A 26,597-nucleotide genomic window follows, 5' to 3' on the forward strand; every position below is an offset into this window, starting at 1 on the left:
GGACACCCAATCATCCTGATCAGCAGAAACAAAACATCTCAGATATGTTTCCAAGGTCTGATTGGTTCGTTCAGTCTGGCCATTTGTCTGAGGATGGAAAGCCGAGGAAAAAGACAAATCAATGCCCATCCTAGCACAAAAGGCTCGCTAAAACCTCGAAACAAACTGGGAACCTCTGTCAGAAACGATGTTCTCTGGAATGCCATGTAAACGAACCACATGCTGGAAAAACAACGGCACCAAATCAGAGGAGGAAGGCAATTTAGACAAGGGTACCAAATGGACCATCTTAGAGAAGCGATCACAAACCACCCAAATGACCGACATTCTTTGAGAGACGGGGAGATCCGAAATAAAATCCATAGAGATATGTGTCCAAGGCCTCTTCGGGACCGGCAAGGGCAAAAGCAACCCACTGGCACGAGAACAGCAGGGCTTAGCCTGAGCACAAATCCCACAGGACTGCACAAAAGAACGCACATCCCGCGACAGAGACGGCCACCAAAAGGATCTAGCCACCAAATCTCTGGTACCAAAGATTCCAGGATGACCAGCCAACACCGAACAATGAACCTCAGAGATAACTTTATTCGTCCACCTATCAGGGACAAACAGTTTCTCCGCTGGGCAACGGTCAGGTCTATTAGCCTGAAATTTTTGCAGCACCCGCCGCAAATCAGGGGAGATGGCAGACAAAATTAACCCCTCTTTGAGAATACCCGCCGGCTCAGGCAAACCCGGAGAATCGGGCACAAAACTCCTAGACAGTTCATCCGCCTTCACATTTTTAGAGCCCGGAAGGTACGAAACCACAAAGTCAAAACGGGAGAAAAACAGCGACCAACGAGCCTGTCTAGGATTCAACCGTTTGGCAGACTCAAGATAAGTCAAGTTTTTGTGATCAGTCAAGACCACCACGCGATGATTAGCTCCTTCAAGCCAATGACGCCACTCCTCGAATGCCCACTTCATGGCCAGCAACTCTCGATTGCCAACATCATAATTTCGCTCAGCAGGCGAAAATTTCCTGGAAAAGAAGGCGCATGGTTTCATCACCGAGTAATCAGAACTTCTCTGCGACGAAACAGCCCCTGCTCCAATTTCGGAAGCATCAACCTCGACCTGGAACGGAAGCGAAACATCTGGTTGGCACAACACAGGGGCAGAAGAAAAATGACGCTTCAACTCCTGAAAAGCTTCCACAGCAGCAGAAGACCAATTGACCACATCAGCACCCTTCTTGGTTAAATCAGTCAACGGTTTAGCAATACTAGAAAAATTAGCGATGAAGCGACGATAAAAATTAGCAAAGCCCAGGAACTTCTGCAGACTCTTCAGAGATGTTGGCTGAGTCCAATCATAAATGGCCTGAACTTTAACAGGGTCCATCTCGATAGTAGAAGGAGAAAAAATGAACCCCAAAAATGAAATCTTCTGAACACCAAAGAGACACTTTGACCCCTTCACAAACAAAGAATTAGCACACAGGACCTGGAACACCATTCTGACCTGCTTCACATGAGACTCCCAATCATCCGAGAAGACCAAAATATCATCCAAGTATACAATCAGGAATTTATCCAGGTACTCTCGGAAGATGTCATGCATAAAGGACTGAAACACTGATGGAGCATTAGAAAGTCCGAATGGCATAACCAGGTACTCAAAATGGCCTTCGGGCGTATTAAATGCTGTTTTCCATTCATCGCCCCGTTTAATACGCACAAGATTATACGCACCACGAAGATCTATCTTGGTGAACCAACTAGCCCCCTTAATCCGAGCAAACAAATCAGACAGCAGCGGCAAGGGGTACTGAAATTTGACCGTAATTTTATTTAGAAGGCGGTAATCAATACAAGGTCTCAGCGAACCATCCTTCTTGGCCACAAAAAAGAACCCCGCTCCCAATGGCGACGATGACGGGCGAATATGACCCTTCTCCAAAGACTCTTTCACGTAACTCCGCATAGCGGCGTGCTCAGGTACAGATAAATTAAACAGTCGACCCTTAGGAAACTTACTACCAGGAATCAAATCGATAGCACAATCACAATCCCTATGCGGAGGTAGGGCATTGGACTTGGGCTCATCGAATACATCCCGGTAATCAGACAAGAACTCTGGGACCTCAGAAGGGGTGGATGATGAGATAGACAGAAATGGAACATCACCATGTACCCCCTGACAACCCCAGCTGGACACAGACATTGATTTCCAATCTAATACTGGGTTATGGACTTGTAGCCATGGCAACCCCAACACGACCACATCATGCAGATTATGCAACACCAGAAAGTGAATATCCTCCTGGTGCGCAGGAGCCATGCACATGGTCAGCTGGGTCCAATACTGAGGCTTATTCTTGGCCAAAGGCGTAGCATCAATTCCTCTCAATGGAATAGGACACTGCAAGGGCTCCAAGACAAACCCACAGCGCCTTGCAAACTCCAAGTCCATCAAATTCAGGGCAGCGCCTGAATCCACAAATGTCATGACAGAATAGGAAGACAAAGAGCAGATCAAAGTAACGGACAAAAGAAATTTCGACTGTACTGTACCAATGGTGGTAGACCTAGCGAACTGCTTAGTGCGCTTAGGACAATCGGAGATAGCATGAGTGGAATCACCACAGTAGAAACACAGCCCATTCTGACGTCTGTGTTCTTGCCTTTCAGCTCTGGTCAAAGTCCTATCGCACTGCATAGGCTCAGGTTTATGCTCAGATAATACCGCCAAATGGTGCACAGATTTACGCTCGCGCAAGCGTCGACCGATCTGAATGGCCAAAGACATAGACTAATTCAGACCAGCAGGCATAGGAAATCCCACCATGACATCCTTAAGGGCTTCAGAGAGACCCTTTCTGAAAATAGCTGCCAGCGCACATTCATTCCATTGAGTGAGCACGGACCACTTTCTAAACTTCTGACAATAAATCTCTATCTCATCCTGACCCTGACACAGAGTCAGCAAATTTTTCTCTGCCTGATCCACTGAATTAGGTTCGTCGTACAGCAATCCGAGCACCAGAAAAAACGCATCAATATTACATAATGCAGGATCTTCTGGTGCAAGGGAAAATGCCCAGTCTTGAGGGTCGCCACGTAATAAAGAAATAATGATCTTAACTTGTTGAACTGGGTCACCAGAGGAGCGGGGTTTCAAAGCCAGGAATAGTTTACAATTATTTTTAAAATTCAAAAACTTACCTCTATCTCCAGAAAATAACTCAGGAATAGGAATTTTAGGTTCTAACATAGGATTCTGAACCACTAAATCTTGAATATTCTGTACATTTATAGCGAGATTATCAATCAAAGAGAACAGACCTTGAATGTCCATGTCCACACCTGTGTTCTGAACTACCCTGATGTAAAGGGGAAAAGAAAGACAGAACACAGTGCAAAGAAAAAAAAATGGTCTCAGAACTTCTCTTTTCCCTCTATTGAGAAGCATTAGTACTTTGGGCCTCCAGTACTGTTATGAACAGGTAATTCAGAACCACAATGGACATTGAAGTTCAGAGCACACAAAGTGACCTGACAAATACCAAAAACAAAGGACGAGCTCTGAGACGTGGGAACTCTGCTGACCGCAATCCCTAATCCTATCACACCACACTAGAGGTAGTCGTGGATAGCGCCTAACGCTCCCTATGCAACTCGGCACAGCCTGAGAAACTAACTAGCCCTGAAGATAGAAAAAGAAGCCTACCTTGCCTCAGAGAAATTCCCCAAAAGAAAAGGCAGCCCCCCACATATAATGACTGTGAGTAAAGATGAAAATACAAACACAGAGATGAAATAGATTTAGCAAAGTGAGGCCCGACTTACTCCCTTGCGCCAGGAGATCCTGCATTATGTAATATTGATGCGTCTTTTCTGGCGCTCGGATTGCTGTACGACGAACCTAATTCAGTGGATCAGGCAGAGAAAAATTTGCTGGCTCTGTGTCAGGGTCAGGATGAGATAGAGATTTATTGTCAGAAGTTTAGAAAGTGGTCCGTGCTCACTCAATGGAATGAATGTGCGCTGGCAGCTATTTTCAGAAAGGGTCTCTCTGAAGCCCTTAAGGATGTCATGGTGGGATTTCCTATGCCTGCTGGTCTGAATGAGTCTATGTCTTTGGCCATTCAGATCGGTCGACGCTTGCGCGAGCGTAAATCTGTGCACCATTTGGCGGTATTATCTGAGCATAAACCTGAGCCTATGCAGTGCGATAGGACTTTGACCAGAGCTGAAAGGCAAGAACACAGACGTCAGAATGGGCTGTGTTTCTACTGTGGTGATTCCACTCATGCTATCTCCGATTGTCCTAAGCGCACTAAGCGGTTCGCTAGGTCCGCCACCATTGGTACGGTACAGTCGAAATTTCTTTTGTCCGTTACTTTGATCTGCTCTTTGTCTTCCTATTCTGTCATGGCATTTGTGGATTCAGGCGCTGCCCTGAATTTGATGGACTTGGAGTTTGCTAGGCGCTGTGGGTTTGTCTTAGAGCCCTTGCAGTGTCCTATTCCATTGAGAGGAATTGATGCTACGCCTTTGGCCAAGAATAAGCCTCAGTATTGGACCCAGCTGACCATGTGCATGGCTCCTGCGCACCAGGAGGATATTCGCTTTCTGGTGTTGCATAATCTGCATGATGTGGTCGTGTTGGGGTTGCCATGGCTACAAGTCCATAACCCAGTATTAGATTGGAAATCAATGTCTGTGTCCAGCTGGGGTTGTCAGGGGGTACATGGTGATGTTCCATTTCTGTCTATCTCATTATCCACCCCTTCTGAGGTCCCAAATCCGGTGCCCTACCTCCTCATAGGGATTGCGATTGTGCTATTAATTTGATTCACGGTAGTAAGTTTCCTAAGGGCCGACTGTTTAATTTATCTGTGCCAGAGCACGCTGCTATGTGGAGTTATATAAAGGAATCCTTGGAGAAGGGTCATATTCGCCCGTCATCGTAACCATTGGGAGCGGGGTTCTTTTTTGTGGCCAAGAAGGATGGTTCGCTGAGACCTTGTATTGATTACCACCTTCTAAATAAAATTACGGTCAAATTTCAGTACCCCTTGCCGCTGCTGTCTGATTTGTTTGCTCGGATTAAGGGGGCTAGTTGGTTCACCAAGATAGATCTTCGTGGTGCGTATAATCTTGTGCGTATTAAACGGGGCGACGAATGGAAAACAGCATTTAATACGCCCGAAGGCCATTTTGAGTACCTGGTTATGCCATTCGGACTTTCTAATGCTCCATCAGTGTTTCAGTCCTTTATGCATGACATCTTCCGAGAGTACCTGGATAAATTCCTGATTGTATACTTGGATGATATTTTTGTCTTCTCGGATGATTGGGAGTCTTATGTGAAGCAGGTCAGAATGGTGTTCCAGGTCCTGCGTGCTAATTCTTTGTTTGTGAAGGGGTCAAAGTGTCTCTTTGGTGTTCAGAAGATTTCATTTTTGGGGTTCATTTTTTCTCCTTCTACTATCGAGATGGACCCTGTTAAAGTTCAGGCCATTTATGATTGGACTCAGCCAACATCTCTGAAGAGTCTGCAGAAGTTCCTGGGCTTTGCTAATTTCTATTGTCGCTTCATCGCTAATTTTTCTAGTATTGCTAAACCGTTGACTGATTTAAGCAAGAAGGGTGCTGATGTGGTCAATTGGTCTTCTGCTGCTGTGGAAGCTTTTCAGGAGTTGAAGCGTCGTTTTTCTTCTGCCCCTGTGTTGTGCCAACCAGATGTTTCGCTCCCGTTCCAGGTCGAGGTTGATGCTTCCGAAATTGGAGCAGGGGCTGTTTTGTCTCAGAGAAGTTCTGATTGCTCGGTGATGAAACCATGCACCTTCTTTTCCAGGAAGTTTTCGCCTGCTGAGCGAAATTATGATGTTGGCAATCGAGAGTTGCTAGCCATGAAGTGAGCATTCGAGGAGTGGCGTCATTGGTTTGAAGGAGCTAAGCATCGCGTGGTGGTTTTGACTGATCACAAAAACTTGACTTATCTCAAGTCTGCCAAACGGTTGAATCCTAGACAGGCTCGTTGGTCGCTGTTTTTCTCCCGTTTTGACTTTGTGGTTTCGTACCTTCCGGGCTCTAAAAATGTGAAGGCGGATGCCCTGTCTAGGAGTTTTGTGCCCGAATCTCCGGGTTTGCCTGAGCCGGCGGGTATTCTCAAAGAGGGGGTAATTTTGTCTGCCATCTCCCCTGATTTGCGGCGGGTGCTGCAAAAAATTTCAGGCTAATAAACCTGACCGTTGCCCAGCGGAGAAACTGTTTGTCCCTGATAGGTGGACGAATAAAGTTATCTCTGTGGTTCATTGTTCGGTGTTGGCTGGTCATCCTGGAATCTTTGGTACCAGAGATTTGGTGGCTAGATCCTTTTGGTGGCCGTCTCTGTCGCGGGATGTGCGTTCTTTTGTGCAGTCCTGTGGGATTTGTGCTCGGGCTAAGCCCTGCTGTTCTCGTGCCAGTGGGTTGCTTTTGCCCTTGCCTGTCCCGAAGAGGCCTTGGACACATATCTCTATGGATTTTATTTCGGATCTCCCCGTCTCTCAAAGAATGTCGGTCATTTGGGTGGTTTGTGATCGCTTCTCTAAGATGGTCCATTTGGTGCCCTTGTCAAAATTGCCTTCCTCCTCTGATTTGGTGCCGTTGTTTTTCCAGCATGTGGTTCGTTTACATGGCATTCCAGAGAACATCGTTTCTGACAGAGTTTCCCAGTTTGTTTCGAGGTTTTAGCGAGCCTTTTGTGCTAGGATGGGCATTGATTTGTCTTTTTCCTCGGCTTTCCATCCTCAGACAAATGGCCAGACTGAACGAACCAATCAGACCTTGGAAACATATCTGAGATGTTTTGTTTCTGCTGATCAGGATGATTGGGTGTCCTTTTTGCCTTTGGCTGAGTTCGCCCTTAATAATCGGGCCAGCTCGGCTACTTTGGTTTCGCCGTTTTTCTGCAATTCTGGGTTCCACCCTCGTTTCTCTTCAGGGCAGGTTGAGTCTTCGGACTGTCCTGGTGTGGATACTGTGGTGGATAGGTTGCAGCAGATTTGGACTCATGTAGTGGACAATCTGACTTTGTCCCAGGAGAAGGCTCAACGTTTCGCTAACCGCAGGCGCTGTGTGGGTCCCCGACTTCGTGTTGGGGATTTGGTTTGGTTGTCATCTCGTTATATTCCTATGAAGGTTTCCTCTCCTAAATTTAAGCCTCGTTTCATTGGTCCATATAGGATTTCTGAGGTTCTTAATTCTGTGTCTTTTCGTTTGACTCTTCCAGCTTCTTTTTCCATCCATAACGTGTTCCATAGGTCATTGTTGCGGAGATACGTGGCACCTGTGGTTCCATCTATTGATCCTCCTGCTCCGGTTTTGGTTGAAGGGGAATTGGAGTATATAGTGGAGAAGATTTTGGATTCTCGTGTTTCGAGACAGAAACCAGTATCTGGTTAAGTGGAAAGGTTATGGTCAGGAAGATAATTCCTGGGTCTTTGCCTCTGATGTCCATGCTGCCGATCTGGTTCGTGCCTTTCATGTGGCTCATCCGGGTCGGCCTGGGGGCTCTGGTGAGGGTTCGGTGACCCCTCCTCAAGGGGGGGGTACTGTTGTGAATTCTGTGGCCAAGCTCCCTCCTGTGGTCGGGAGTGGTGCTTCGGCTGGTTCTGTCTATGAGCTTCCTTTGGTGGATGAGAGTGGTACTGCGGCTTCTGGGTTTCCTTCCTCAGGTGATGAGGTTAAGTCATTAGGTGCTGCTCTATTTAACTCCACCTGGTGCTTTGATCCTGGCCTCCAGTCAATGTTCTAGTATTGGTCTTGCTTCCTCCTGGATCGTTCCTGTGGCCTGTCTTTCCTGCTTAAGCTAAGTTTTGCTTGTGTTATTTTTGCTTGCTATTTTTTCTGTCCAGCTTGCTATATTGGTTTTTCTTGCTTGCTGGAAGCTCTGAGACGCAGAGGGAGCACCTCCGTACCGTTAGTCGGTGCGGAGGGTCTTTTTGCCCCTCTGCGTGGTTGTTTGTAGGTTTTTGTGTTGACCGCAAAGCTATCTTTCCTATCCTCGGTCTATTCAGTAAGTCGGGCCTCACTTTGCTAAATCTATTTCATCTCTGTGTTTGTGTTTTCATCTTTACTCACAGTCATTATATGTGGGGGGCTGCCTTTTCCTTTGGGGAATTTCTCTGAGGCAAGGTAGGCTTATTTTTCTATCTTCAGGGCTAGTTAGTTTCTCAGGCTGTGCCGAGTTGCATAGGGAGCGTTAGGCGCAATCCACGGCTACCTCTAGTGTGGTGTGATAGGATTAGGGATTGCGGTCAGCAGAGTTCCCACGTCTCAGAGCTCGTCCTATATTTTTGGTAATTGTCAGGTCACTTTGTGTGCTCTGAACTTCAATGTCCATTGTGGTTCTGAATTACCTGTTCATAACACCACTCTCGACCACAGGAGGGAGCTTGGCCACAGAATTCACAACACTTTAGTAGGCATTCAAACTCATGTGTGTCAACTTCTGTGCATTTTATCAGGCCCAAATCACCAGGGTATGTGAACTTTTGATCATGGTCATTTGGATGTTTTGGGTGTTAGGGGTCGAGTTCCCGCCTCTGCACAGGGGGAATCTCGGGCCATCTCCGCTGCGGTCTCCCATTCTTCTCTTGCCGCAGTGGAGTTTGCTCAGCGGAGATGTCGGTCCCAGCGTCTTGCTCAGTCTCACTCTGTGCAAAGGGTTACTGCTGCTTTTCCAGCTTCTGCCATGGAAGCCAGTGCTGGGCAGCGGCAAGCAGGGACTAAGTCCTGTTTTTCCCCTTCTGAGCATGCCCGGGGTAAGATCTGTCATTGGAGATCGAGGTTCACATGCTTAGATACTGCAGCAAACTCATTGGATCTCCAGGAAGGTCCTGAAGTTGCTAAGGCTTTGTGGCAGCCTCTCATTGGTCCTTCTAGGAAGGTCCTGTACTTGCTGCAGCTATAAAAGGTTTGCATGGCCGCACGGCCATGCGCTAGAATCAAATCTAAGTGATATGCTCTGCGCCAGTGTGGTTACGTGTATATGTGTTCAGGGCCCCTGCTGAAATAAGCCCCTAGAATACCGGCTCCTCCGGTGAGGAGATTGTATGATTGCCTCTTTGATTGCGTAACCACAAACTGCTATCTGCTCGGCAGTTGCTGTGTACTCCTGTGAGTTAAACAGGACACAGTGCTTTCTTTAGGTGACTCTGTGAAGTAACAGAGTTCGCGTCTACCGCCATATAGGGCCATTTTCTAGCAGCAGGCTCTCTCATGCATGGTGGACCCTGGGCTGCGAACGCACCAAATAACATCTCTCTATTTACTTGGTGCGTTCCGCCAGCCCTAACATTGGGTTGTCATTATAATTTAAAAAGAGAAAACACAGTAGTTTGGCAATAAATGGCTTCACCCAACCACTAACCATGAGTTTTGGTGTTATCTGTTGTGAATTCAGCTTTTGGGCTCCCTCCGGTGGTTGTAGAGGGTAATGCAGTTGTGCCTGGACTGCAGGAGTGGACAGGTGTATCTACTAATTGTAAAACTGACTGGGGTATATAGCTTTGTTGGATCCTTTAGTCAGTGTCAGTTGTCCATTGTTCTTGAAGGATTCACTTCCCTGCTGGTCTCTCCAGTTTGCTGTGTTTTTCTACAAAGATAAGTCCTGGCTTTGTTTTTGCTGTCCACCTGCAGTGGACCTTATAGTTCTGTGCATTTTCATGTTTTTGTCTTGTCCAGCTTGGTCTGTGAAGGATTTTTTGCAGCCTAGCTATTTCTCTGGAGATGCAGATATACCCCCCATGTCTTTAGTCAGATGTGGTGATCCGTATTTTCTGCGGTGGATATTTTCTAGTGTTTATATACTGACCGCATAGTACTCTGTTCTTTCCTTTCTTTTTAGCTAGTATGGCCTCCTATGCTAAAATCTGATTTCATATCTGCGTATGTTATTTCCCTCTCCTCTCACAGTCAATATTTGTGGGGGGCTATCTATCCTTTGGGGATTTTCTCTGAGGCAAGATAGGTTTCCTGTTTCTGTCTTTAGGGGTAGTTAGATCTTAGGCTGTGCCGAGGGGTCTAGGGAGTGTTAGGTACCCCCCACGGCTACTTCTAGTTGCGCTGCTAGGTTCAGGGTTTGCGGTCAGTACAGGGACCACCTTCTCCAGAGTCTGTCTCATGCTGCTCCAAGGCCACCAGATCATAACAGTACAACTGGCCAACAATGAGTTAATTGCATCTCAGAAGAAGGGTGGAAAGATTTTGAGCCATTTTTTTTCCTTAGCCTGTTTGGTCTGTTCCTCCCTCTTTACCTCTGGGTGGCTACGGAGTCTTGTATTAACATGAATGTTCAGGAGTTAGTTTCTCAGGTGGATCAGCTTGCTGCTAGGGTACAGGGTATTTCAGATTATATTGTTCAAACTCCTGCCTTAGAACCTAAGATTCCCACTCCTGATTTATTCTTTTGTGACAGATCCAAATTTTTGAGTTTCAAAAATAACTGTAAACTGTTTTTTGCATTAAGACCCCGTTCTTCTGGTGATCCTATTCAGCAGGTTAAAATCATCATATCTCTGCTGCGTGGTGACCCACAGGATTGGGCATTTTCCCTGGAATCTGGCAATCCTGCTTTGCTTAATGTTGATTCATTTTTTCAGGCATTGGGGTTGTTGTATGATGAGCCTAATTCTGTGGATCAGGCTGAGAAAATCTTGTTAGCCCTGTGTCAAGGTCAAGAAGCGGCAGAATTGTATTGCCAGAAATTTAGAAAATGGTCTGTACTGACTAAATGGAATGAGGATGACTTGGAGGCAATTTTCAGAAAGGGTCTTTCTGAATCCATCAAAGATGTTATGGTGGGGTTCCCCACGCCTGCTGGTCTGAGTGATTCTATGTCTCTGGCCATTCAGATTGATCGGCGCTTGCGCGAGCGCAGAATTGTGCACACTGTGGCGTTCTCCTCTGAGCGGAACCCTGAGCCTATGCAGTGTGATAGGATTTTGTCTAGAGCTGAAAGTCAAACATTCAGGCGTCAGAATAGGTTGTGTTTTTACTGCGGCGATTCTGCTCATGTTATTTCTGATTGCCCTAAGCGTACTAAGGGAATCGCTAGTTCTGTTGCCATCAGTACTATACAACCTAAATTTCTGTTATCTGTGACCTTGATCTGCTCATTATCATCATTTTCTGTCATGGCATTTGTGGATTCAGGCGCCGCTCTGAACTTAATGGACTTAGAATTTGCCAGACGTTGTGGTTTTCCCTTGCAGCCTTTGCAGAACCCTATTCCTTTGAGGGGCATTGATGCTACACCGTTAGCTAAAAATAAACCTCAGTTTTGGACACAGCTGACCATGCGCATGGCGCCAGCCCATCAGGAAGATTGTCGTTTTCTGGTGTTGCATAATTTGCATGATGATATTGTGCTGGATTTTCCATGGTTGCAACTACATAATCCGGTGTTAGATTGGAAATCCATGTCTGTGACTAGTAGGGGTTGTCAGGGGGTTCATGATCAGGTTCCTTTGATGTCAATCTCCTCTTCCCCCTCTTCTGAAGTTCCTGAGTTTTTGTCTGACTTCCAGGATGTATTCGATGAGCCCAAATCCAGTTCCCTTCCACCGCATAGGGACTGTGATTGTGCTATTGATTTGATTCCAGGTTGTAAGTTCCCTAAGGGCCGACTTTTCAACCTGTCTGTGCCTGAACATACCGCCATGCGGAGCTATATTAAGGAGTCTTTGGAGAAAGGGCATATTCGGCCATCTTCTTCACCGTTGGGAACGGGGTTCTTTTTTGTTGCCAAGAAGGATGGCTCCTTGAGACTCTGTATTGATTATCGCCTCTTGAATAAGATCACGGTTAAATTTCAATACCCCTTGCCTTTGCTTACTGATTTGTTTGCTAGGATTAAGGGGTCTAGCTGGTTTACTAAGATTGACCTTCGAGGGGCATATAATCTTATTCGTATCAAGCAGGGTGACGAATGGAAAACTGCATTTAATACGCCCGAAGGCCATTTTGAATACCTTGTGATGCCATTCGGACTCTCTAATGCCCCATCTGTGTTCCAATCCTTCATGCATGATATCTTTCGGAGTTATCTTGATAAATTCATGGTTGTATATTTGGATGATATTTAGATTTTTCCAATGATTGGGAGTCTCATGTGAAACAGGTCAGGATGGTATTTCAGATCCTCCGTAATAATGCTTTGTTTGTGAAGGGGTCAAAGTGCCTCTTTGGAGTGCAGAAGGTTTCTTTTTTGGGTTTCATTTTTTCTCCCTCATCTATAGAAATGGATCCGGTTAAGGTTCAGGCCATTCATGATTGGATTCAGCCCACATCTGTGAAGAGCCTTCAGAAATTCTTGGGCTTTGCTAATTTTTATCGTCATTTCATTGCCAACTTCTCCAGTGTGGTTAAACCTCTAACCGATTTGACCAAGAAAGGCGCTGATGTGACGAATTGGTCCTCCGCGGCTGTTTCTGCCTTTCAGGAGCTTAAACGCCGATTTACTTCTGCCCCTGTGTTGCGTCAGCCAGATGTTTCTCTTCCATTTCATATAAATACAAATATTTTGGCCTGCACTCTAAACCTGAGTCGGGGTGCTGGTGTGACAGACCATAGGGTCTATTACTAGTATTGTAATAGGATCCACCGCACTCCCTATGTGGAATATCTTATACAGAAATCGAATTTTTTGAAATTTGCTAATTTATTCATGTGCAAAAGAACAATCACTCAGGTATATCAGATCAACACAGAATTATTACAAAGATGGTGAATGCGACTCAATATGATTTCGACGTTTCGACCCTTCCCGGGTCTTATTCTTGTGGTCGCACTGTGGATATAAAACGGTATATACATATCTTAACATAGATAATAAACAATGGATAAATACAATACAACAGACAAATATATGGTACACTATATACAACATGGTTTGATTCTTTGGTAAGTACTCCCCATACGAAAAATAATAATACTATGAGGCTAGGCTCTGTTGAATATTGTAAAGGAAATCTGTCAAGTGACATAGTATCTTACGAGAACTTCAATCTCATCGAGTAGGATTTTTACCTTAGTCCAGGCTATGTAAATAGTTCTTAGGATAGAAATGATGTCCCTGTAATGTCCAGGGGCTATGGAAAATGATAATTAAATTAATATCCGGTGGTGAATATCATAGGTCAGAGTCAGATATAATCATCTAAGGAGGTAAATTACCAGGTATAGTCTCTTTGATATTAACGTGCAGCCTAGAGATTGATCTGTCTCCGGATGTGACCTGTAAAGTCACATGCAGCTGTAAGTGGTAGTGGGTGGTAGAATCCCAAAGAGATTTGGTAAAGTAATTACCTTAATATAGACCAATGGTGACGTTTCAGTGTCTTGCTGATAGTTGTTATTTAGTATGGGGGCTGATTCGCCTCTCTGTATAACCTGAAAGGTTACATGTATAATGGTAATATGATATATAGAATAAAGTGAAATAGATATAATATACACAACCCCATGATCATGGTAAAGGGTAATTACCTCCTCCGGCCGTAATGGTCTAAATAATATAGGTGATGGGTAGAGTGTGTGCAGCCTTCTGGGTATAACGTTTCCAGGGAAAGCCTGAAATATCATAGGTCGATCTAGTAAGATACAGTTATTTATATGGAAGTGTCCCAGGGAGGGTGAAAGAAGATTATTACCTTAAGGAGTAGTAAAAGCGGCGCATCCGTGTCTTGCTGTTGTTTACAATGGCATATAACCCTATAGGGACCAAAGTAAAAAACTAGGTGTAATAAAATGTATGGCACCTGCTTCCAGAAGTAGTGAGGAATCTGCATAATTGTACCTGTGGTGGCCGGTGAATCGCGCTCCTGTGTCCTGATGTGAGGCAAGTTTTCTATCCTGCGGGGCCCCTTATATAGTATAACAGCTCCATGGATTGTTATGACCGGAAATGATGTAGTGTGCCCTGGCACAGTGTGTGTGCGCATGCCCTGGCGTTCCATGTGTGTTCATGGCGCCGCTCTGTGCTAGATGTAGGGGGCGGGTGAAAGGTGCGTCACACAGCGCCGCTTGTGCGCTTGTGCGCATGTGCCTGAATCCCCCTTGGCGCCGCTGCGTGTGAGGGAGAAATCCTCGTTAGGATATGGCATAGCGTTGGTGGTATCTGCGCATGTCACAGGGAGGGGTATCACGATGTAGCGCCCTATTTGAATGCACTAACGTATGTCCCAGGGACAAGTCATCGCTATTGGTGGAAAGAAGCAGGGACCTATTCATGTCCCTAACTATGTCCTAAGGAGCTTAAAAGGGCTGGGGGATATATCATCCTACCGGATATAGTGGATATATGTAGGATAAAGTAATGCAGACAAAAGTGAAAATAAAATGAAAGTAGGAGATTCAAACTAGAAAAATAGAAAAATAATGAACAAAATAGAAATAAAAATTAAAATAAAAATAAAAATAAAATAGGCCTGGATGGAAAAACCGGAAAAATATAAAATAAAATAAATAAAAAATAAAAATACAAAAGAAAAAAGGGGGAATAACGATTAAATGAATATATATATATATATGTGGACAAAAAAGTAAAAAAAGAATGAAATAAAATAAATATGGAACAGAAAAAATAGAACCAGGGGATCCAGGAGTAGACACTCACCTAGAACCGAATGGCATCAGCGTGTCTAAAAAAGGAGTAAAAAGGAAAACGGTTAGTATAATTATATTAGCCAGTTGATTTCCCTATTAAGGCCCCTGGGTTCTAACGTATCCAGGGTGTGGATCCAGTAACTCTCCCTTTGTTTAAGGGTCCTCACTCGATCGCCCCCACGCCTAGGGCGGTCTATTTGCTCTATTACTTGAAACTTGAGTTGGGCTATCGAATGGTGATTCTTCAGGAAGTGATCCGGTAAGGGGAGCCAGGTCTTGCTGCATCTTATGGTGAACTTATGACTGGATATCCTGTCTTTTATATGTTGTGTGGTCTCTCCTACATACAGGAGGCCACATGGGCATTTCACCAGGTACACAACAAAGTTAGAATTGCAGGTATAATACCCTTTTATGGGGTAGGATTTACCAGTTCTGGGATGCACAATATTTTCTGATTTTATGACATTTGAGCATGAAGCACAACTAAGGCAGGGAAATGTACCATTGCGTCTCGTACCTAATAGTCTCTGTGTGACTGTTGGGTGAGCGCTGCCTATGTCCGCTCGTACTAGTTTGTCTCTCAGATTGGCTGCCCTCTTGGTACACATTAATGTGGGGTTATTGAATGATTCAATGTTGGGATAGGCCCGGGCCAAAAGTGGCCAGTGTCTCCTAATAATGGAGTGAACATCAGGGGATGATATGTATGCACAAACGGCACGCTTTCATTGTGTTGAATATGTAGGGAAGGCGAAGGTGGAGTGAGGGCGCGGGTTTTTTCTTTGGCTAATAAGTTTAATGGATAGCTGCGTTCTTGAAATTTTTGTGCCATTGTTTCAAGTCTGGTAGTTGCTGTGGTCGTTTCAGAAACAATTCGTGTGACCCTATTGAATTGTGAGCGAGGTATGCTATTTTTTGTGCTCTTGGGATGGCAACTAGTATAATGCAGTATACTGTTGCAATCTGTAGGTTTACAGAATAAGTCAGTCTGGAGATTGTCCAATGAGTCTTTGACTATTAATGTATCGAGGAATGGTACGGAGTTGCTATCTTGGTGAATAGTGAACTGCAATTCATGGTAAATGGAGTTTAGGAAGGTAAAGAATATGTCAAGAGTGGTGGTCGTGCCTTTCCAGATGAGGAATATGTCATCTATGAACCTGTGATAGCAAATAGCATTTTGTTGGAATAATGAATTGGTGAAAACATGTCTAACCTCAAAATGGTTCATAAAGGCGTTGGCATAGGCCGGTGCCATGTTAGACCCCATTGCGGTACCCCGTTGTTGATTATAAAACGTATCTTCATATAGAAAATAGTTCTCATAGAGAACTAGACTCAGGAGATCCAGGCAGAGTTGGATCGTATCCGGTGTATGATTGGATTCCTCTAGTAATGATTTGGTAGCCTCAATCCCCTTGTCGTGTGAGATCGATGTTTAGAGGCTATTAACGTCAAGAGTTACTAATAGACTATCCGGGGGGACTGACCCAAGTTGTTTGAGGATGGATAGGAAGTGTCCGGTGTCTAATAGAAAGGACTTAGTTTTCCTAACTAGGGGAGTTAGAATCTTCTCCAGGAAGACAGATAGGGGCGAGAGGATAGATTCCGTTGAAGCTACAATTGGTCTCCCCGGTGGGTTGATGAGCGATTTATGTATCTTCGGTAGGATATAAAACACGGGTGTGATCGGATGGGGGTGTGACAGAAAGGTAGCTGTTTTGTGGTCTATGATATTCCTGGTCAAGATATGATTTAACTAGATGTTTGATCTTTCGGTCGATATCGAAAGTTGGATCCCTCGGTATGGCCCGGTAGGTCTCAATATCTGACAATTGTCTATGGACTTCCTGGCAATAAGTGTGTCGGTCCATGACTACAATCGCCCCACCCTTGTCCGCTGGCTTTATGATGATCCCCTTATTCTCAGTTAGTGACCTCAGTGCCCTTTTCTCATTTGGTGCTAAGTTAGGGTGTGTTGGAAACAAACCCAGTTTTTGTTGGTGCGAGAGTTGCTTAACCTCTCGATCTACTAACTCGATAAAGGTATCTGTGGCGTGGTAGGTACGTGGTGGTTGGTAGTTGCTGGGATTCCGTAGACCCAGTGATGAAATGGATATCACCGGAATGGAGGTTGTTCCTTGCGATACTGTAGCGTTGTTGTTGGTATCATCCTTAGTCCCAAAATGAGTCTTAAGTCTAACTGTCCGAAAAAAACGCTGTAGTTCTCTCTCCAGTTGAAAATCGTCCCAACTGTGGGTTGGGCAGAAGGATAGCCCTTTCTGTAGAAGTGATAACTCTGCAGGGGAGAGAAGGTAACTAGAAATATTAATTACCAGGTTTGTAGACTTACCTGGAACCTTGTGGTCATCCTTTCGCCTCGATCTTCTGGTACGTCTGTATGTTGTAGTCCTCCCTTGCGGCCCTTCGATAAAAAACGGTATCGATTTGTGTTGGCTGAAGAGTCGCTGCTGGAACTGAAGGATCCTTGTCTCCTTTGATTGGGTGGTCGACGCCAGGTAGTGTAGGAGGTGTTCCATCTATAGACCTGATCTTTCAAGTAGTCTTCGTTGTCTCTTTGAAACTTTTGCCTTTTCCTTTCCTGTAAAGTCTTTTGATATTCAGTCAGAATTTTGTCCGTTTTACCTTTAAGGTTAGTCCATTCAGTAGAAGACAGGGTGGTGGATAATTGTGTTTCAATCGCCTGTATATTTAATTTAGTTTCACTAATTGATTTCTAATTGATGCTCCCTAGATCTCATTATCCTAATTGTGGAATATCTTCAGAAATCAATTAGTGAAACTAAATTAAATATACAGGCGATTGAAACACAATTATCCACCACCCTGTCTTCTACTGAATGGACTAACCTTAAAGGTAAAACGGACAAAATTCTGACTGAATATCAAAAGACTTTACAGGAAAGGAAAAGGCAAAAGTTTCAAAGAGACAACGAAGACTACTTGAAAGATCAGGTCTATAGATGGAACACCTCCTACACTACCTGGCGTCGACCACCCAATCAAAGGAGACAAGGATCCTTCAGTTCCAGCAGCGACTCTTCAGCCAACACAAATCGATACCGTTTTTTATCGAAGGGCCGCAGGGGAGGACTACAACATACAGACGTACCAGAAGATCGAGGCGAAAGGATGACCACAAGGTCCCAGGTAAGTCTACAAACCTGGTAATTAATATTTCTAGTTACCTTCTCTCCCCTGCAGAATTATCACTTCTACAGAAAGGGCTATCCTTCTGCCCAACCCCCATTTGGCACGATTTTCAACTGGAGAGAGAACTACAGCGTTTTTTTTGGACAGTTAGACTTAAGACTCATTTTGGGACTAAGGATGATACCAACAACAACGCTACAGTATCGCAAGGAACAACCTTCGTTCTGGTGATATCCATTTCATCACTGGGTCTACGGAATCCCAGCAACTAACAACCACCACGTACCTACCACGCCACAGAGACCTTTATCGAGTTAGTAGATCGAGAGGTTAAGCAACTCTCGCACCAACAAAAACTGGGTTTGTTTCCAACACACCCTAACTTAGCACCAAATGAGAAAAGGGCACTGAGGTCACTATCTGAGAATAAGGGGATCATCATAAAGCCAGCGGACAAGGGTGGGGCGATTGTAGTCATGGACCGACACACTTATTGCCAGGAAGTCCATAGACAATTGTCAGATATTGAGACCTACCGGGCCATACCGAGGGATCCAACTTTCGATATCGACCGAAAGATCAAACATCTAGTTGAACCATATCTTGACCGGAATATCATAGACCACAAAACAGCTACCTTTCTGTCACACCCCCATCCGATCATACCCGTGTTTTATATCCTACCGAAGATACATAAGTCGCTCATCAACCCACCGGGGAGACCAATTGTAGCTTCAACGGAATCTATCCTCTCGCCCCTATCTGTCTTCCTGGAGAAGATTCTAACTCCCCTAGTTAGGAAAACTAAGTCCTTTCTATTAGACACCGGACACTTCCTATCCATCCTCAAACAACTTGGGTCAGTCCCCCCGGATAGTCTATTAGTAACTCTTGACGTTAATAGCCTCTATACATCGATCTCACACGACAAGGGGATTGAGGCTACCAAATCATTACTAGAGGAATCCAATCATACACCGGATACGATCCAACTCTGCCTGGATCTCCTGAGTCTAGTTCTCTATGAGAACTATTTTCTATATGAAGATACGTTTTATAATCAACAACGGGGTACCGCAATGGGGTCTAACATGGCACCGGCCTATGCCAACGCCTTTATGAACCATTTTGAGGTTAGACATGTTTTCACCAATTCATTATTCCAACAAAATGCTATTTGCTATCACAGGTTCATAGACGACATATTCCTCATCTGGAAAGGCACGACCACCACTCTTGACATATTCTTTACCTTCCTAAACTCCATTTACCATGAATTGCAGTTCACTATTCACCAAGATAGCAACTCCGTACCATTCCTCGATACATTAATAGTCAAAGACTCATTGGACAATCTCCAGACTGACTTATTCTGTAAACCTACAGATTGCAACAGTATACTGCATTATACTAGTTGCCATCCCAAGAGCACAAAAAATAGCATACCTCGCTCACAATTCAATAGGGTCACACGAATTGTTTCTGAAACGACCACAGCAACTACCAGACTTGAAACAATGGCACAAAAATTTCAAGAACGCAGCTATCCATTAAACTTATTAGCCAAAGAAAAAACCCGCGCCCTCACTCCACCTTCGCCTTCCCTACATATTCAACATAATGAAAGCGTGCTGTTTGTGCATACATATCATCCCCTGATGTTCACTCCATTATTAGGAGACACTGGCCACTTTTGGCCCGGGCCTATCCCAACATTGAATCATTCAATAACCCCACATTAATGTGTACCAAGAGGGCAGCCAATCTGAGAGACAAACTAGTACGAGCGGACATAGGCAGCGCTCACCCAACAGTCACACAGAGACTATTAGTTACAAGACGCAATGGTACATTTCCCTGCCTTAGTTGTGCTTCATGCTCAAATGTCATAAAATCAGAAAATATTGTGCATCCCAGAACTGGTAAATCCTACCCCATAAAAGGGTATTATACCTGCAATTCTAACTTTGTTGTGTACCTGGTGAAATGCCCATGTGGCCTCCTGTATGTAGGAGAGACCACACAACATATAAAAGACAAGATATCCAGTCATAAGTTCACCATAAGATGCAGCAAGACCTGGCTCCCCTTACCGGATCACTTCCTGAAGAATCACCATTCGATAGCCCAACTCAAGTTTCAAGTAATACAGCAAATAGACCGCCCTAGGCGTGGGGGCGATCGAGTGAGGACCCTTAAACAAAGGGAGAGTTACTGGATCCACACCCTGGATACGTTAGAACCCAGGGGCCTTAATAGGGAAATCAACTGGCTAATATAATTATACTAACCGTTTTCCTTTTTACTCCTTTTTTAGACACGTTGATGCCATTCGGTTCTAGGTGAGTGTCTACTCCTGGATCCCCTGGTTCTATTTTTTCTGTTCCATTTTTATTTTATTTCATTCTTTTTTTACTTTTTTGTCCACATATATATATATATATATATATATATATATATATATATATATATATATTCATTTAATCGTTATTCCCCCTTTTTTCTTTTGTATTTTTATTTTTTATTTATTTTATTTTATATTTTTCCGGTTTTTCCATCCAGGCCTATTTTATTTTTATTTTTATTTTAATTTTTATTTCTATTTTGTTCATTATTTTTCTATTTTTCTAGTTTGAATCTCCTACTTTCATTTTATTTTCACTTTTGTCTGCATTACTTTATCCTACATATATCCACTATATCCGGTAGGATGATATATCCCCCAGCCCTTTTAAGCTCCTTAGGACATAGATAGGGACATGAATAGGTCCCTGCTTCTTTCCACCAATAGCGATGACTTGTCCCTGGGACATACGTTAGTGCATTCAAATAGGGCGCTACATCGTGATACCCCTCCCTGTGACATGCGCAGATATCACCAACGCTATGCCATATCCTAACGAGGATTTCTCCCTCACACGCAGCGGCGCCAGGGGGATTCAGGGACAAGCGCACAAGCGGCGCTGTGTGATGCACCTTTCACCCGCCCCCTACATCTAGCACAGAGCGGCGCCATGAACACACATGGAACGCCGGGGCATGCGCACACACACTGTGCCAGGGCACACTACATCATTTCCGGTCATAACAATCCATGGAGCGGTTATACTATATAAGGGGCCCCGCAGGATAGAACACTTGCCTCACATCAGGACACAGGAGCGCGATTCACCGGCCACCACAGGTACAATTATGCAGATTCCTCACTACTTCTGGAAGCAGGTGCCATACATTTTATTACACCTAGTTTTTTACTTTGGTCCCTATAGGGATATATGCCATTGTAAACAACAGCAAGACGCGGATGCGCCGCTGTTACTACTCCTTAAGGTAATAATCTTCTTTCACCCTCCCTGGGACACTTCCATATAAATAACTGTATCTTACTAGATCGACCTATGATATTTCAGGCTTTCCCTGGAAACGTTATACCCAGAAGGCTGCACACACTCTACCCATCACCTATATTATTTAGACCATTACGGCCGGAGGAGGTAATTACCCTTTACCATGATCATGGGGTTGTGTATATTATATCTATTTCACTTTATTCTATATATCATATTACCATTATACATGTAACCTTTCAGGTTATACAGAGAGGCGAATCAGCCCCCATACTAAATAACTGTGGCACCCCTAGGGGTATTTGCCACAAAAATAGTTACTGACAGTAAGTACAAATACTAAAATAGCAAGACTGCACTACCACCTCCGGCCAGAAGGGGGAGCTCCAGAGACTCCCCTTGATCCATTCTGGTCTGAGAGAAGAAATGGCAGTTGGGCCAAGGAGCTGATAGTGAGAGGTCATACAGTTGAATCTCTAACAGCCCTGTGATTGTTACCAGGCCTAAATCACCGGCCTGAGGAGAAGAGGGATAGAGAAAAAGGACATTGTGAGAACCGGGTAGCATTAATCACTACCCAGAACAGGCGCAAAGACGGATACCGGATCCGTGGCTGTATTCATTATATATAATACAGCAACCGGAAAAACGTGAGGTGATATCAGCTTCACTAGGGTCGGATGCAGCAACAGACACAGAGTTCAGCGGTACTCCCAGAGGGGGTAAACCGATAAAAGGACTCGGGTTGCCCGTCGAACCAGGACCCGGAGGGGACAGATTGGGCCGGCAGCCAGTTCACATACAGCAGCAGGGCCACACAGAAATTGCGCACAATAAGAGGCGAAGACCCCGGCAGGGTCAAAGTAACTCAGAGTTCCCATACAGACTCCGGTGACAGGACTGGTTGTAAATCCTTTTATGTTAAAGTAAACTGGTTAAACGTTTCAGTGCCTCAGTCTTTCATTTGGACAATAGCCATCTATCCAGGATCGAGATCGTCACCGCTGGGAGAACCTGCTGCTGATCAAGTAAGTGCCTGTCCCCTCATGATACCCCTTACAGTATGCATTGCCTGAGGCCACAGCACCGGGTCAAGCCACCCGTGACATCCCCCTCAAGAGACAGACTCCATTGGTCCGGTGCTGGGTATCCCGGTCTCCTGGGCGTCACAATTGGCGTCACGAACAGGATCTAGCCAGCCCGTATACCGGGTATTGTGTGCCGTGATTGGAGCCCAAAACTGTGAAAACTGGGATGAAAAATCTTGAAAATTGACTTTATTAAAGAAAAATCCATTCCCCATTGAAAACTATTGAAAGTGACTTTTCCCCATTGGTTATAATGGAGTAAAGATGGCCGCCATCCCCTGAGGTAATCACTTCATAACCGTTAGGCACGAGACTGTTAATTGAGCTACGCCATCACCTGAGCCCCAGTCTAACTGAAAAACTTCAGAATCCGCCATTACAGAGCGCGGTGGGTGGGAGCAGCAGGGGGCGTGTCATTGTGGGCGGCACCAAGCTGAGCGCTCTGACATCAGAGCAAGGGGAAAATCGATCCTGCTGCACAGCGGAACGAATCTACACTATCCCGACGGAAGCGGAGGACCGGAAGGGTCCGGATTAACTAAGGGGGCACAGTATGTCGCAGCACGGAGACGCCGCAGCACTCGGCAACGCTAATGCAGCTGAAAGACAGAGTGTCAATAGAGAGTCCGGCAGCGCAGCGGTGCAAGGAGTGGCGCCCATCATGCCGGTGCTGATGCCATATACCCCGGGTGGCCCATGGCTTCCAATGTATGAAGGTGAGCCTAATACCCTTGACGATTTCAGAGAAAAGATGCTGGCCCATTTTGACATGTTCCCTGTGGGTGAAGTTCAGCGTGTTAGTCTCCTGATGATGCAGTTAAGTGGCCATGCTAAGCGAGAAGTCACAGCATGGGCAGCTGATCTAAAAGGCACTGTTGAACGCATATTTGCTGGATTAAAAGCTACATTTGAAACCACGGCCAGCAGCAAAGCTAAAATACGATTCTTTAGTTGCAAACAAAAAGCTAATGAGGGCGTGAGAGACTTTGCCTTAAACCTGCAGGAAGCCCTTAAATCACTTACACTGGCTGAACCCATTTTTAACACCGGAGCGGATAAACTGCTAAGAGATCAATTTATTGAGGGACTCTACACCCCTTCTCACCGGGGGCATGTGAGCATGCTTGTTTTTAAGAACCCTGAATTGACATTTGCCCAATTAAAGGAGAGCGCTATACGTCTCCAGCTGGCAGAGGCACCTCGGGATCAGGATCCTGCGCAACCCATGGCAGAGGCACCTCAACAACAGGGAGTGCCAGTGACATCAGCTATGTCTGGGGCCATTGCTAAGCCCCTGGGGCCCAGTACTAATGAGGCTCTTCAACAAAAGCTTGACTCTTTAGCTGATGTTGTTGCTTCAATGGCTAAAACCATGCAGGAGATGAGAGGACACAAGATGGAGTTGGCAAACTGTAGAGAGGATGTTCCATGGATAAGACCCCGGAGATACCCGACATGGAGAGGACGACCCCGCGACCGCTACCAACCGGATGGACAGCCCATTTGCCGCCGTTGCCAGCAGCCGGGCCACTTTGCACGAGATTGTGATTTAAACGGGAATCCCCTGGGAATGCGGGCCGCTTCGCAGGAATGAACTTTCAAGGCCCAACACCCTGGCACGACAGGTACATCGGAGGACGACCCATTATCCCTATCGTGCTGGACGGAATTCCCCTCAACGCTTTGCTGGACACAGGTTCCCAGATTTCATCTATACCGTATATCCTTTTTAAGAGGTACTGGGCTGATGCAGATATTGATAAAGGGCCCTCTGATGTTGAACTAGATATATGGGCCAGTAATGGTAAGTTGGTACCGAAACTAGGATTCAGGGAGATGACCATAAAGATTGGTAAAGTAGAACTGAAGAAACAGGGTATAATTGTTGTTGATGTTGACCGGCGGAACTGTGAACCAACTGTATTGATAGGAATGAATGTGTTAGAGAACTGCTTTTCCGAAGTCATTTCTGTCTTACAGCAAATTGCTGAAACTGCCCAATCCTGCCAGCAGAGAGTTCTCCGGAGGGAAATAAAAGTATTGATGTTAAGGCAACAGGTAGAAGTTGCAGGTGGAGAAATCGGCAGTGTGAGGGTAAGTGATCCAACGTCTATTGTAATCCCACCAAAAACAGAAATGCTGGTATGGTGTAGAGCAGCCATTGGTACTAAGGGACGAGATTATCAAGCCTTAATAGAACCAGTGTACACCAACAGCAGGCCCACTATACTCACAGCACGAGGGATAGTCGAGGTACACCGGGGACGAGTGCCGGTACGACTTTTGAACTGTGGAGAGGAAGAGGTCACTTTGCCAAGGTATGCTACAATGGCAAAGCTATATACTGTTGACAACAATGCCATCACAACCATTGAGCCCTTAGAACCAACCTGTCAGGTGGAAGGCAATGGCTCAGATGGAGAAATGGAGGATTGGTGCCAACAGCTACACGTGGGCATAAATTCAACACCTACCCATCAAAAACAAGGGGTGTATAGGCTAGTGACGGAATATGAACAAGTCTTCAGTAAACACCCATTGGACTTCGGACGGATAGAAGGGGTAGAACACACAATCCCCACAGGTGACCATCCCCCAATAAAAGAAAGATATAGACCCATACCGCCCGCTCACTATCAATGTGCAAAAGATATGCTGAGGGAAATGAAACAGGCCGGGGTAATAAGAGACAGCTGTAGCCCCTGGGCGGCCCCTCTAGTGATTGTCAAAAAAAAGGACGGAACCATGAGAATGTGCGTACACTACCGGAAGATTAATAACATCACCCATAAAGACGCCTACCCCTTGCCTAGGATAGAAGAGTCCTTAACTGCTTTGAAATCTGCTAATTATTTTTCCACCTTAGACTTAACAAGCGGGTATTGGCAAGTCCCTGTGGCTGAGAGAGATAAGGAAAAGACGGCATTCACCACACCAATGGGTCTATGTGAATTTAATCGCATGCCGTTCGGACTCTGCAACGCATCTGGTACCTTCCAGCGGCTGATGGAATGCTGCCTCGGACACAAGAACTTCGAGACCGTCCTCCTGTACCTAGATGATGTGATCGTCTACTCAAAGACTTACGAACAACACTTAATAGACCTGGCAGAAGTGTTCGAAGCCTTATCCAGGTATGGCATGAAAGTCAAGCCATCCAAATGTCACCTTCTCAAGCCAAAGGTACAGTACCTGGGACACATCGTGAGTTCGGAGGGAGTAGCACCAGATCCCGAGAAAATAAGCGCCATAAGGGATTGGCCAAGACCTACCAGCGCAAAAGAAGTGAGACAATTCCTGGGATTGGTGGGTTACTATCGCAGATTTATAAAAGGATTTACCAAGTTGGCAGCACCCTTGCAAGACACCTTGGTAGGGCAGACGAAGAAACCTTCAAACCGAAACCCTCCTTTTCAGTGGAACGACGAAAGGGAAGACTCCTTTGAACAACTAAAGAAGGCACTAACCGGAGAAGAGGTTCTGGCATACCCAGATTACCATAAACCTTTCATCCTCTACACCGATGCCAGTAATGTGGGACTAGGAGCGGTGCTGTCACAAAAGCAAGAAGGTCGGGAGAAAGTCATCGCCTTTGCAAGTAGAAAGCTCCGGCCTACTGAAAGAAATTCAGAAAATTACAGCTCCTTCAAATTGGAACTACTGGCAGTAGTTTGGGCTGTGACGGAGCGTTTCAAACACTATCTGGCCGCTGCAGAATTTATTGTCTATACTGACAACAATCCGTTGACCCACCTGGACACAGCCAAATTAGGTGCGTTAGAACAGCGATGGATAGCCCGGTTATCTAATTACAACTTCATAATCAAGTATCGAGCAGGTCGCAAGAATGGAAATGCCGATGCCCTATCCCGGATGCCACACTTGAGAGATGTAGAAGAGGAAACGGGGGAGCTTGAAGAAATTGAACTACCAGCCTTCCATCGTCCCAAGGCAAAACATCATCAGTCAAGTACCTATCAGAAACAACAAGAGGTGAATTTTAATCCGTTAGCACACCATAGATGGGCTGACACCCAAGACAGCAATCCGGCTGTGAAGTTGGTGAAGGAACTGTTGACTGAGCAAAGTGCATATCCCTATGAGGATGCCCCAGAAGAGACGCATCAACTCTGGAAAGAGAGAGGCAAAATGTTCCTGTATCAAGGGAAGCTCTGTAGAAGATACACCAATCCGAAAACACATGAATTGGTTTGGCAGATTATTGTGCCTAAACAAGATGTGAAGATGGTCCTCGAAGCTTACCATAATGGTGCTGGTCACTTCGGTTGGAAAAAGTTAGAAGTACTTCTAAGAGAAAGATTTTATTGGGTCGGGAT

The 26,597-nt window shown here is 45.2% G+C and overlaps 1 long non-coding RNA gene across 1 annotated transcript; it reads right to left on the reverse strand.

The window, feature by feature from the left end:
* Positions 1-12,716: 12,716 nt before the first annotated feature.
* On the reverse strand, positions 12,717-13,973 carry LOC138671928 (uncharacterized). The gene is made up of 7 exons (XR_011319486.1): positions 13,840-13,973; positions 13,694-13,754; positions 13,530-13,613; positions 13,350-13,433; positions 13,218-13,278; positions 13,071-13,132; positions 12,717-12,831 (listed from the first exon to the last, which is right to left on the reverse strand). It is a non-coding gene; the product is annotated as an uncharacterized lncRNA (long non-coding RNA).
* Positions 13,974-26,597: the final 12,624 nt, after the last annotated feature.

This window comes from Ranitomeya imitator, chromosome 3 (genome assembly GCF_032444005.1).
Source record: "Ranitomeya imitator isolate aRanImi1 chromosome 3, aRanImi1.pri, whole genome shotgun sequence".
NCBI lineage: Eukaryota > Metazoa > Chordata > Amphibia > Anura > Dendrobatidae > Ranitomeya > Ranitomeya imitator.